We start from the raw sequence: 12,960 nt of genomic DNA on the forward strand, positions 1-12,960 counted from the left end.
TGATTGCTAATGACCTTGAACATTTTTTCATGTGTCTGTTGGCCATTTGAATTTCCTCTTTTGAAAAATGTCTACTGAGGTCCTTGGCCCATCTCTTAAGTGGGTTGTTTGTTTTGTTTTTGTGGAGTTTCTTGATCTCTTTGTAGATTCTGGTTATTAACCCTTTATCTGTTGCATAGTTTGCAAATATTTTTTCCCATTCTGTCGGTTGTCTCTTCACTCTCCTGACTGTTTCTTTTGCAGTACAGAAACTTCTCAATTTGATGCAATCCCAAGTTAATTTTGGCTTTGACTGCCTGTGCCTCCCGGGTCTTTTCCAGAAACTCTGCCTGTGCCAATATCTTGAAGGGTTTCTCCAATGTTCTCTAGTAACTTGATGGTGTCAGGTCATAGATTTAGGTCTTTAATCCATGTTGAGTGGATTTTTGTGTAAGGTGTAAGGTAGGGGTCTTGCTTCATGATTCTGCACGTGGAAATCCAGTTTTCCCAGCACCATTTATTGAATAGACTGTCCTTGCTCCAGGGATTGGTTTTAGATCCTTGATCAAATATAAGTTGGCTGTAGATGTTTGGGTTGATTTCTGGTGTTTCTATTCTGTTCCATTGGTCTATCCATCTGTTTCTGTACCAGTACCATGCTGTTTTGATTACAACTGCCCTGTAGTATGTCCTGAAATCTGGTATTGTGATGCCTCCGGCTTTGTTTTTGTTGTACAAGATTGCTTTAGCTATTCGAGGTCTCTTGTGCCTCCATATAAATTTCAGCACCTTTTTTTCCACATCTGAGAAGAAGGTCTTCGGTATCTTGATTGGTATTGCATTGAATCTATAAATTACTTTTGGGAGAATGGACATTTTGATGATATTGATTCTTCCAATCCATGAGCATGGAAGATTTTTCCATTTCTTGGTATCCTCTTCTATTTCTTTCTTTAAGGTTTTGTAATTTTCATCGTAGAGATCTTTAACGTCCTTGGTTAAGTTTATTCCAAGGTATTTGATTGTTTTTGTAGCTAATGTGAATGGGATTGATCTTAGAAGTTCTTCCTCAGCCATGGCATTGTCTGTGTATACAAAAGCTGTTGATTTTTGTGCATTGATTTTATACCCTGCTACTTTGCCAAAATCTTCTATGAGTTCCAATAGTCTCTTAGTAGAGTTCTTTGGGTCCCCTAAATAAAGAATCATGTCATCTGCAAAGAGGGATAGTTTGAGTTCTTCCTTCCCAATTTGTATCCCTTTAATTTGTTTTTCTTGCCTAATAGCTCTGGCTAGAACTTCCAGAACTATATTGAATAGCAGTGGTGAGAGTGGACATCCCTGTCTGGTACCAGATCTCAGTGGAAATGCTTCCAACTTTTCCCCATTCAATAGGATGTTGGCTGTGGGCTTTTCATAGATTGCTTTGATTATATTGAGGAATGTTCCTTCTATACCCAATTTGCTTAGAGTTTTCATCATGAAGGGGTGTTGTATTTTATCAAATGCTTTCTCGGCATCTATTGAGATAATGATATGGTTTTTCTTCTGCAGTCTGTTAATGTGGTGTATCACATTGATTGTTTTGTGCACATTAAACCATCCCTGCATACCAGGGATAAATCCCACTTGGTCTGGGTGGATGATCTTTCTGATGTGTTGTTGCATTCTTTTGGCGAGAATTTTATTGAGGATTTTTGCATCTATGTTCATCAGGGATATTGGTCTGTAATTCTCTTTCAGTGCTGCATCTTTTTCTGGCTTAGGAATTAAGGTGATGCTGGCTTCATAGAAAGAATTTGGGAGGATTCCCTCTTCTTCGATTGTTCTGAATAGTTTGAGAAGAATTGGAGTTAGTTCTTCTTTAAATGTCTGGTAGAATTCAGCAGTGAATCCATCTGGTCCTGGGCTTTTCTTTGTTGGGAGGGCCTTTATTACTGTTTCAATTTCTGTCTCAGTTATGGGTCTGTTTAGGTTTTCTATGTCTTCCTGGTTCAATTTAGGTAGGTTGCATGTGTCCAGGAATCTATCCATTTCTGATAGGTTTCCCTGTTTGCTGGCATACAAGTCCTTGTAGTAATTTCTGATGATTCTTTTTATTTCTGTGGTGTCTGTTGTTACGTTTCCTTTTTCATCTCTGATTTTATTGATTTGGGTCTTTTCTCTTCTTTTTTTAGTTAGTTGGGCCAATGGGGTGTCAATTTTGTTGATTTTTTCAAAAAACCAGCTCCTCGTTTGGCTGATTTTTTGTAATGTTTTTCTTGATTCAATCCTGTTGATTTCTTCTCTGATTTTAATTATTTCTCTTCTCCTACTAGATTTGGGTCTGGTTTGCTGTAGGTTTTCTAGATCCTTGAGGTGAATTGAAAGCTCATCTATTTGGTGCCTTTCCAATTTCTTGATGTAGGCACCTATTGATATAAACTTTCCTCTTAACACTGCTTTTGCTGTGCCCCACAAGTTTTGGTATGTTGTGCTGTTATCCTCATTTACTTCCAGAAAATTTTTGATTTCTCTTTTGATTTCTTCTATGACCCATTGTTCATTCAGGAGCATGTTGTTCAATCTCCATGTGTTTGCGTATGCTCTAGGGATTCCTGAATTGCTAATTTCCAACTTCATTCCTTTATGGTCTGAGAAGCTGCATGGTATGATTCTAATTCTTTTGAATTTGCTGAGACTTGCTTTATGGCCTAGAATGTGGTCAATCCTAGAGAAGCTTCCATGTACTACTGAGAAGAATGTAAAATCTTTAGCTGTAGGATGGAAAGTTCTGTATATATCTGTTAGATCCATTTGGGCTATAGGGTCGTTTAAATCTACTGTATCCTTGTTGATCTTCTGTCCTATTGATCTGTCTATTTCTGAGAGTGGAGTATTGAAGTCCCCCAGTACTATTGTATTGGGGTCTAAGTCTCCCTTTAAGTCCGTTAACAAATCTTTTAGTTAAACCGGTGCCCTGTAGTTAGGTGCATATACATTGATAATTGTTATATCTTCCTGTTGAATTGATCCCTTAATCATTATGTAGTGTCCCTGTTTGTCTCTCTTAATGGTTTTTGTGGTAAAGTTTATGTTGTCTGAAATTAAGATGGCTACGCCCGCTCTTTTTTCATTTCTGTTGGCATGGTATATCTTTTTCCAGCCTTTCACTTTCAGTCTGTATGGATCTTTGTTGGAAAGATGTGTTTCTTGTAAGCAGCAAATAGATGGGTTTTGTTCCTTAACCCAATCAGCCAATCGGTGTCTTTTAACTGGACAGTTCAGGCCATTCACGTTCAATGTGACTAATGATAAGTGGTAACTTTGCCCTGCCATTTGCCAAAGATAAGTTCTAATATATGCTTTGAATTCCCTGTGATATTTTGCTGTTAGCTTTCCTTCCTTGGTTTCCTTCCTTTACCTTCTTTCATATTGATGACCGTGTTTCTTTGTTTCTGTGTGTAACACATCTTTAAGCATCTTTTGCAGGGCTGGACGAGTGGCAACAAATTCTTTCAATTTCTGTTTGTTATGAAAAGTCTTTATTTCACCTTCATTCACAAATGATAGCTTTGCAGGATATAATATTCTGGGCTGGCAGTTGTTCTCTCTTAGTACCTGGGCTATATCTTGCCATTCCCTCCTAGCTTGTAGAGTTTCTGATGAGAAGTCAGCTGTGAGTCTGATTGGAGATCCTCTGAGAGTAATCTGACGTTTCTCTCTTGCACATTTTAGGATCTTTTCTTTATGTTTCACTGTGGAGAGTTTAATTACAATGTGTCTTGGTGAGGATCTCTTTTGGTCGTGTTTATTAGGGGTTCTGTGTGCTTCCTGTACTAGGATTTCTCTGTCCTTCTCCAAACCTGGGAAATTTTCTGCTAATATCTCACTAAAAAGGCCTTCTAATCCTTTCTCCCTCTCCATGCCTTCAGGAACTCCTAGAACCCGAATGTTGGGTTTTTTAATAGTGTCCTGAAGATTCCCGACAATATGTTTAAGATTCCTAATTTCCTCTTCTTTTCTTTGGTCTGACTGGATCCTTTCCTGTTCTCTGTCTTCTAAGTCCGATATTCTCTCTTCTGCTTCACCCATTCTGTTTGTAAGGCTCTCTATTGTGTTTTTCATTTGATCTATTGAATTCTTCACTTCAGTCACTATCCCAGTTTCCTGTTGTACTAGTTGTTTTGTTTCATTTTGATTCCTCCTTAATATTTCATTTTCACGAGAGAGATTTTCTATCTTGTCCATTAAGGATTTCTGTAGTTCAAGAATTTGTTTTTGAGAACTTCTTAATGTTCTTATCAATTTTTTGAGATCTGCTTCTTGCATTTCTTCTATGTCATCATCCTCATAATCTTGAATTGGGGTGTCTTTTTCATTTGAGGGCTTCATGGTGACTTCCTTGTTTTTATTACCTTGGTTTTTGCATTTGTTATTTGGCATATTGGAGATATTTGGTTTCTTCACTGTGGTGCTTTTTCTTGTTATACTATGACTCTAGATTAAGTGGACTATCTGTTTTTGATGGAGCCTTAGGGCTTGAGATGGGTGTGGCCTGAGAGCTCTGTTTGGTGTGCCAAAGGTGACACTCCCAGGTTAGGCGTGGTAAACCTCTCTCTCTCTCTTTCTTTCTTTTTTTTTTTTTTTTTTTGATTCAAAAGGGAAGTTATTCTGCACAGCTGAATGAAGTTGGAGGTAGTTAGCAGGCAAATGATATACCCACAGGAGCCAGAGATCAGAAGCTCTTTCCCAAGGACCACACAGGGAATCTGTTCGGCCCTCAGAGTGGGCTCAAATTCTCCTTCAGTCTCCCACTGGGTTGCCAAAGTTATGGAATGTAGCGTCTCTGGAGAGTGCTCACGTGAATTCCGTGAGTTCTCTCCCCCACCGTCTCTTTTTTCACAGTCTCAGTTCAGTAGCACCACAAATTTACAAGGTCCTAATCTCCTGTTAATTCGCCCCGCCCAGAGTCAGGTTTTTCTGCTAGGCTCAGGGCAGGTGCAGACCTGAGGTCGCTCTGCTTATGACGTATGTCCAAGATGGCGCCTGCTCTTTGTCTTGCTCGCCCTTGAGAGGTGAGCGGAGAGAGAGAAACCCGTGTCCATACCAGTCACCTTTTTTTTTTTTTCTTCCTCTCTCTCTCCCAGTTAGCCTGGTGAAGTTTCCCCCCCTGGGGGTCGTTCCCTCTAGTCTCCTCTCTCCGCTTGCCTGCCGGTGTCTCGGGCTATTGAGGTTCGGCTCACCTCGCGTTCCAGCACTGGTGTGTTGAGTCTGCCGCTGGTGTCCCGAACTGTGGGCTCCCACGCTCTCCACGCAGGTCCGCTCCCCTTCCAGGGCCGATGTGTGGACTCGGAGCCCTGGATGTCCCAAGTCTCCCCACTCTTATGGAAGTGATCTTACAAGTTCTTTCTCAACTAGGATGTTGTGTACACAAGTGTTATTGATTTTTGTGTGCTGATTTTATATTCTGCAACTTTGCCAAACTTTTTTATGAGTTCTAATAATCTCATAGTGGGGTCTTTTGGATCCCCTATGTATAGGAATGTATCTTCTACAAACAGATAATTTGACTTCCTTTTCCCACATTTGTATGCCTTTGATGATTCCTTTTTCTTGCCTATGACACTGACTAAAACTTCCAGAAATATATTGAATAGTAATGATGAGGGTGGGCATCCTTGTCTGGTTCTGTATAATAGTGGAAATACTTCCAGTTATTCCCCATTCAGTATGATACTGATTGTGGGCTTGTCATATATTGCCTTGATTGTGTTGAGGTATGTTCCTTCTATTTTGATTACCATTCTGATTTCTTCTATGAATGAGAATGTTGGTCAGTCTCCATATATTTGTTTTTTCTAGAGCTTCTTATGTTGTTCATTTCCAGCTTCATTCCATTGTGGACAGAAAAGATACATGGTACAATGTCAAATTTTCTTGCATTTGTTGTAAAAATTAAGAAAATAAATCAAAGAAGACTCAAAAAATGAAAGAATCTTTGATGTTCATGGATTAAAAATTAATGTCATAAAAATGTCCATACCACCCAAAGAAATTTACAGATTCAATGTGATTCCAATCAAAATACCAAGAACATTCTCCTTAGATCTGGAAAAAATGACCTTAAAATTGATAGGGAAATATACAAGAGACCCTGAATAGCTAAAACAATGCTAAACAATAAAAACAAAGCTAGAGGCATCACAAGGCATATTACACGGCAGTTATAATCATAACAGTCTAGTACCAGCAGAAAAATAGACTGTGGACCAGTGGAACACATTAGAGATCCTAGAAATTAATCCACATATCTACAACCAGCTAATCCTTGACAAAGGTATAAACCACTCCCTGGAGAAAGGACAGTCTCATCAACAAATCTTGTTGGTAAAACTGAATCTCCATATGCAAACATAAGAAACAAGACCCCTATCTTACACCCTACACAAAAATCAACTCACAATGGATAAAAGATCTAAATCTAAGATCTGAAACCATATTAGAGAATATTGGGAAAGCTCTGCAAGACACTGGCCTAGGCAAATATTTCTTGGCTAAGACCCCAGAAGAACAGGCAATAAAAGAAAAAACAGACGAGAAGTGTCTGCAATGAAAAGGAAACATTCAACAAAGTTAAGAGGCAACTAACAGAATGAGAGAAAATATTTTAAAACTATGCATCTGATAAAGGATTAGTATCCAGAATATTTAAGGAGATCAAATAAGTCAACAACAACAAAACAAACAACCAGTTGAGAAATGGACTAAGGACATAAGTAGCATTTTTTCTAAAGATGAAATACAAATGGCCAATCGACACATGGAAATATGCTCAGGAGCACTAACCATCAGGGAAATGCAAATACAAATCACAGTGAGGTTTCACCTCTCCCCAGTTAAAATGGCAGGACAGTGAGAAGCCGGGAATGGGAGTGTTCAGTGGAGTGGGGTCTGTCGCCGAGGCCTGAACTGCCGTGGACCATGAGATCTGGAGGGGTTTCTGCTTCTTTTGGAGGCTTAGCTGTCAACTGACTTGTGGGCTAGAAGTGAAACAGAAATCTAGAAAGATGAGCTCCAATATGACCATGACTGAATCAATACTGAACCGCGATGATTTCCCCCCAAGATGGCCTTAAGACGTTTTTCTCTCGGGAAAATTACAAAGATCTTTCGATGTCTTCAAGTGTGAAAGAACTATGTATTTTGTCTAGCAGAGAGAGCAGAGGAGTCATGTGGACTTGCTGGTTAAATATGCAAATATTCCCCCAAATTCCAAAGCAGATGGAATAAATAAAAGTGACTATTTGCAGTACCTGGATATGAAAACACATGTGAGTGAAGAAGTTACTGAATTCCTAAAGCTTTTGCAGAATTCTGCAAAGAAATGTGCACAGGATTATAACATGGTTTCGGATTATGCCTGTCGCTTTACTGGACAAATTTTAAGAGTTTGTATTGAACAAGTGAAAAAGTATTCAGTTTTATACACTCCATGAAGTCACCAGCTTAATGGGGTTCTTCCCATTCAGTATAGAAAGCGGGTTGAAGTTAGAAAATCTCTTCTTGGGTTAGGCAGTGTAAAATATGTGAAAGCAGTATTTCCCTCAATGCCTGCAAAGTTGCAGCTCTCAAAAGATGATCCTACAGTTGAAACTCAAGAACAAATGTCGCTCCCTCACTCGCTCGCGGAGGAAGGACACCGGACGCTGTTTGCTTTCCCGGGTCCTTCCCGGGTTTGCTGCCGCTCCCCCCGCCTCCACGGAGGAGCGGCACCCCGCTGCTCCCCTGCTTTCCCGAAGGAGCAGCACCAGTAAGCTCTCCCACCGCCTCTCTCAGGGGCCCCAGCATGTTGTCTCTTTCTCCCTTTTATAGTCCTCTCCCACCAATCCGTGCTCTGCTGCCCACATGCTGAGCACCCGCTTTCTCCAATCAGAGCTAATTAACGAAGCAGCTGTGTAAGATTTGTTTACTCTCTCTCAGCGGCATATGGTGGGAGATCAGATGCATAGAGTTAGTTTCAGTCCACAGTCTCAGTACTTATTTCTCCATGTTGTGGGAGACAGGCCCTGCTCCCCACAAACAAACAGCTGAAGCTATGCATTATGATCCTAGTAAAAATCCAAGTGCAGAGAAACTTGTTGAAAGATACCAATCTCAAATAGCTTTAACGAGTTGTTCGTTGATTACTTTATTACATAATCATGAACCAGACTACAAGGAAAAGTGGGGAATGCCAGTGTGTATTCAGGTAATACCTGTTGCAGGGTCAAAATCAGTTAAAATAATTCATGTCGTTTCACCACTTCCCCAAAAGAAAATGACAATGAGAGAGAAATCAAATGCTCCATGAAGTCCCATTAAGATGCATGATCTCTGCAGCATTAATGGACAAATTTGAAGAGTATTTGTCTGAAACAGGCATGTCCTATGAGTGCCGAAAAACTGAGACTCTTGAAAATTTCGATCTGGGTTTTGAGGATGATGTTACAGCACTTGAAACTTTTGGAGTAACCACCAGAAAATCATCAAAATCACCAAGTCCAGCAAATACTTCCACAGTACTCAGGTTAGATACCCCCACAGCCCCCAAAGCAGCAAATAAACCTGTGGCACCAGTTGCACCAGACATTGCAGCTAATTCTAGAAGTTTATCTCAGATTCTAATGGAACAACTGCAGAAGGAGAAATGACTAGCCCCCAGTGTGGATGGCAGCCCAGAGGAGTGCAAAAGTAAAGATGACCAGGGATTTGCAGCTTGTGGTGATGACTTAAGACATTCTGAGAAGTTTTTGCTACAAGATGGTGACTTGAAGATATCTGATGCCTCACAGCTAGAATGTTGTAAGGAAACGGAAAGCTCTAATAAAAGTGATATACATGCTGGAAGTGACCCACTAAATGTTCTAGAGAATGCAGGTAATTTAAAGGAAAAGCCATCAGAAGCAGCTAAAATTGAAAATGAAAACCTTTGCAGTAGCAATACAAATGAGGACTGTTCAATCATCGATACAGAGTGTAAGAATAACAATACTGTAAAGACAGTTGTTGTGGATTCTAATTTAAGTACTAGACCAGCTAGCCCAAATTCTTCCTCAGGACTAGCTGTTGTAGCAAACCAGACCAATACTACCTGTCGTCTTAAAGAGTCCTGTGTTAAAAAAAAAAAAAAAAACTACCAAAAGACTATATAAAAAATTTGATCCAGTTGGAGAGATTTCAAAAAGAAAGAATGAGCTTTTAGAGCAGCTGTCATCCAAATGTCAATAGCAAATGCTGGCAAGGATATGGAGAAATAGGTACCCAAATACACTGTTGCTATGAATGTAAACAAGTACAACCATTATGGAAGACAGTATAGAGGTTCCCCAGAAACCTGAAAATTGATATACCATATGACCCAGTCATCTGACTCTTGGGAATTCATGCAAAGGAAATGAAATGATCATATGAAAGAGTTATTTGTACCCCCATGCTTATTGCAGCTCAATTCACAGTAGTTAATAATAGAATCAACTCAGATGTCCATCAACTCATGACTGGATAAAGAAAATGTGGTTTATATACACAATGAAATACTACCAAGCCACAAAAAAGAATGAAATCTTGTATTTACAAAATGGATGCAATTGGAGGCCATTATGCTTAGTGAGATAAGCCAGACTCCAAGACAAATATCGGATGTTTTCTCTGATTTATGGTAACTAATATGTAGAGTACAAAATTGTAATGTATGTGAGTAAAATCGACATCTTGAGATTTGATTATTGTTAATAGTCCTTGTTTATACAGTGTTCTCTCCACTTGCTACTTGTTGGAATTCTTTATTTAGTGGAGTGTTAAGCTTGAGATTATACAGTAAATTGAATGTACATCATTGAAAAGTTAAAAGAAAAATAAGAAAGGAAAGAGGAGGGAGGGTGGGGTGAGTATCATTATGTTCTTAAAAGTGTGTATGTGATGTACATGAAATCTGTCCCCTTTATGTAAATAAATAAACAAGGAAAAAGGACGAAATGAAATGTTAACAGTAACTGCTAGACTTCTAACTTAGTTCTTTCTTTCTTTTTTAAATATTTATTTTATTTATTTAAAAGACAGAGTTACAGAGAGAGGTAGAGACAGAGAGAGAGGTCTTCCATCCACTGGTTCACTCCCCCGATGGCTGCAATAGCTGGAGCTGTGCCTATCCGAAGCCAGGAGCCAGGAGCCTCTTCTGGGTCTCCTATGTGGGTGCAGGGGTCCAAGGACTTGGGCCATCCTCCACTGCAATCCCAGGCCGTAGCAGAGAGCTGGATCAGAAGAGGAGCAGCCAGGACTAGAACCGGCGCCCATATGGGATGCTGGTGCTTCAGGACAGGGCTTTAACCCACTGTACCACAGCGCCAGCCCCCTAACTTAGTAATTTCTAAGCTTTACTGATTGCACACCATTATAGGTAAAAATAGAATTTGACCACACACTCTGGATATATGCCTTTATTTATGAGTGTTATACTTGGTACCACCTGTGTATGTCATAAACTTTAAGCATATAGGCATTTCAAAATAAGATAAAGATGAAATGAAAAGTTTTATACATTCTTACAATTGATGCTAGATTTTCATGTTTTATAATCTTATGACGGAAGAGTTGAATTATTTTAGTTAATGATACTAGATTCTGAACCCAGACCACCAGAGATTTTATCTCTTAACAAATGTGTAACCTTGAATAAATTGCTCATGTCTCTGTTTTCTTGTTTTGTTAATTATAAAATGGAATGGCTAAAGTCCCCACCATGTTGGGCCATTGTAAGAGATAGCACATGTAAGAACTTTGAATTTTAGCTAGCATATAACTAATGATCAATTGATATCAAAAATTGTTTGGGGGCCAGTGATGTGGCATAGCAGGTTAAGCTTCTGCCTGCATTGCCGGCATTTCATATGGGTGCAGGTTCCTGTCCCGGCTACTCCTGTTCCATTGCAGCTCTCTACTATAGCCTGAGAAAGCAGTACAAGATGGCCCAAGTGCTTGGGCTCCTGGCTCTTGGCTTTGGATTGGCTCATATCTGGTTGTTGTGGCCATTTGGGCAGTGAACCAGAGTTTGGAAGATCTTTCTGTCTCTCTCTCTCTGTAACTCTACCTCTAAAATAAATAAAATCTTTTAAAAATTGTTATTAGATAATTTCTCACAAACAGCAGAGTTCAAAACTAATGAGAATGAAGGCATATTTTAACAGAAATTTTTGAAAATTTATTTGTCATTGTCTGGCTTTTTGTCATGTCTGATTTGGTTATCATTGCTATTCCTCATAATAAAACTGAAGAAACACTGAACTAAGTATAAGAAAAATCTCATAGTGTCCATTTCATTTCAACAAGTTTCCCCTTTGGTGCTTAGTTAGTTGTCGCCGGTCAGGGAGAACATATGATATTTGTCCTTTTGGGACTGGCTTAATTCACTCAGCATGATGTTTTCCAAATTCCTCCATCTTGTTGCAAATAACAGGGCTCTTGTCCTGACGGTTGATGTACAATGTAATACTTTATCCATTTTAGTATTTTTTTTTGTTCTAGTACCATTGGTTGAACTCTGTAATTACCACACAATTATTCTTAGGTGTTTAAATTTTAACTGAAAAGTGATCCCTGTTAGGAATTTGGAAAACATTATGCTGAGTGAAATAAGCCAATCCCAAAGGGACAAATACCACTTGTTCTCCTTGATAGGTGACAACTAACTGAGCACCAAAAAGTAAACCTGTTAAAGTGAAATGAACACTAGGAGAAATGGTGACTTGATCAGCCCTCACCCTGACTGTTGATGAGCAACTTGATATGTTATCCCTCTTAGTATTTTTTTGTTTGTTTGTTCTACTTAATACTCTTGGTTGAATACTGTAATCAATACACAATTCTTCTTAAGTGCTGAAAAAAAAAAGAAAAATCTCAGCTCTTTTACTTTACTACTGTTTGCTTTTTCTTTTATTATTTGTATCAAATTCAAGCTGTGATTTCTTAAAAAGAATCTGGTTAATCCATTTTTCACTTTGTCATGTTTAATTTCCTTGAAGTGTAATCATCAAAGTCATTGAAATAGTTATAAGTAAACTCATTTGCGTTGCAATGTCCTAGTGCAAAGGACAGATGGAGGATGCCATTTTATTTCTGCTTATTCTTTGCTTTTATATTGCTGAGTCAGACATTATTCCAAAACTTGGTGGCTGGAGACAAAAATCATGTATTATATTTCCAGATTTTTGTGAGTTGGGAATTCAGACAGATTTGCCTGGGCAATTTTTTTTCTACTGAGGTCACTCAATGAAATGCAGCTGGTGGGTGGACTGATAGGTGGGGTACAAGACAAATTTAGTCACATGCTTGGAGTCTTGTCTGAAATAATTGGATGATTAGGATTAGTTGAGATTTTCCAGAGACCCATGTGTTTTTTCTATGTTAATATTGGTCTCGGGACAGAATTCTTGTATGAGATTCCAGGGCTCCCTGAGAGAGAAGCCACAAAACAGGAACTAGAAGTTGTCAATCTCCCAGAAACTGACAAGTATTAGTTCTGTTACACTTGATTAATAAAATCAGTTATGGAGCCCACTGAATTTATGAGAGAATTATCAAGTAATCAGTGTCCATCCCTAATTCCTCAGAATTGTTAATCTACATTTGTTAATTGTAGAATACGCAATGAGGGAATTTGACATACCAATTGGTTGATTGCCAATATAATCCATTGTTACCAATGAAAAAGTATGGATTTTTAGTTTTTCCTTAAAGAATTAATGAATTCAACATCTTAATATGTTTTTTCTACACCCCAGTGGATCATTGTGTGTACAGTCTATTTTAAGCAATTCTAGGTAAGTATATTTTGCTTCAAAAATCAATGACTCTCTCTCACAATATTATTCATTTTATACTAACATACGTGATTGTACTTGGGGTTCACAATGCCTTGACTATATGCTGCCAGTTTCTGCTCTCTCATCTATGTTCTCTTCCCCC

The 12,960-nt window shown here is 38.8% G+C and overlaps 1 pseudogene; it reads left to right on the plus strand.

The window, feature by feature from the left end:
- The first annotated feature begins 7,028 nt into the window (after positions 1–7,028).
- On the plus strand, positions 7,029–9,228 carry LOC103349661 (little elongation complex subunit 2 pseudogene; annotated as a pseudogene).
- Positions 9,229–12,960: the final 3,732 nt, after the last annotated feature.

This window comes from Oryctolagus cuniculus, chromosome 14 (genome assembly GCF_964237555.1).
Source record: "Oryctolagus cuniculus chromosome 14, mOryCun1.1, whole genome shotgun sequence".
Classification (NCBI taxonomy): domain Eukaryota; kingdom Metazoa; phylum Chordata; class Mammalia; order Lagomorpha; family Leporidae; genus Oryctolagus; species Oryctolagus cuniculus.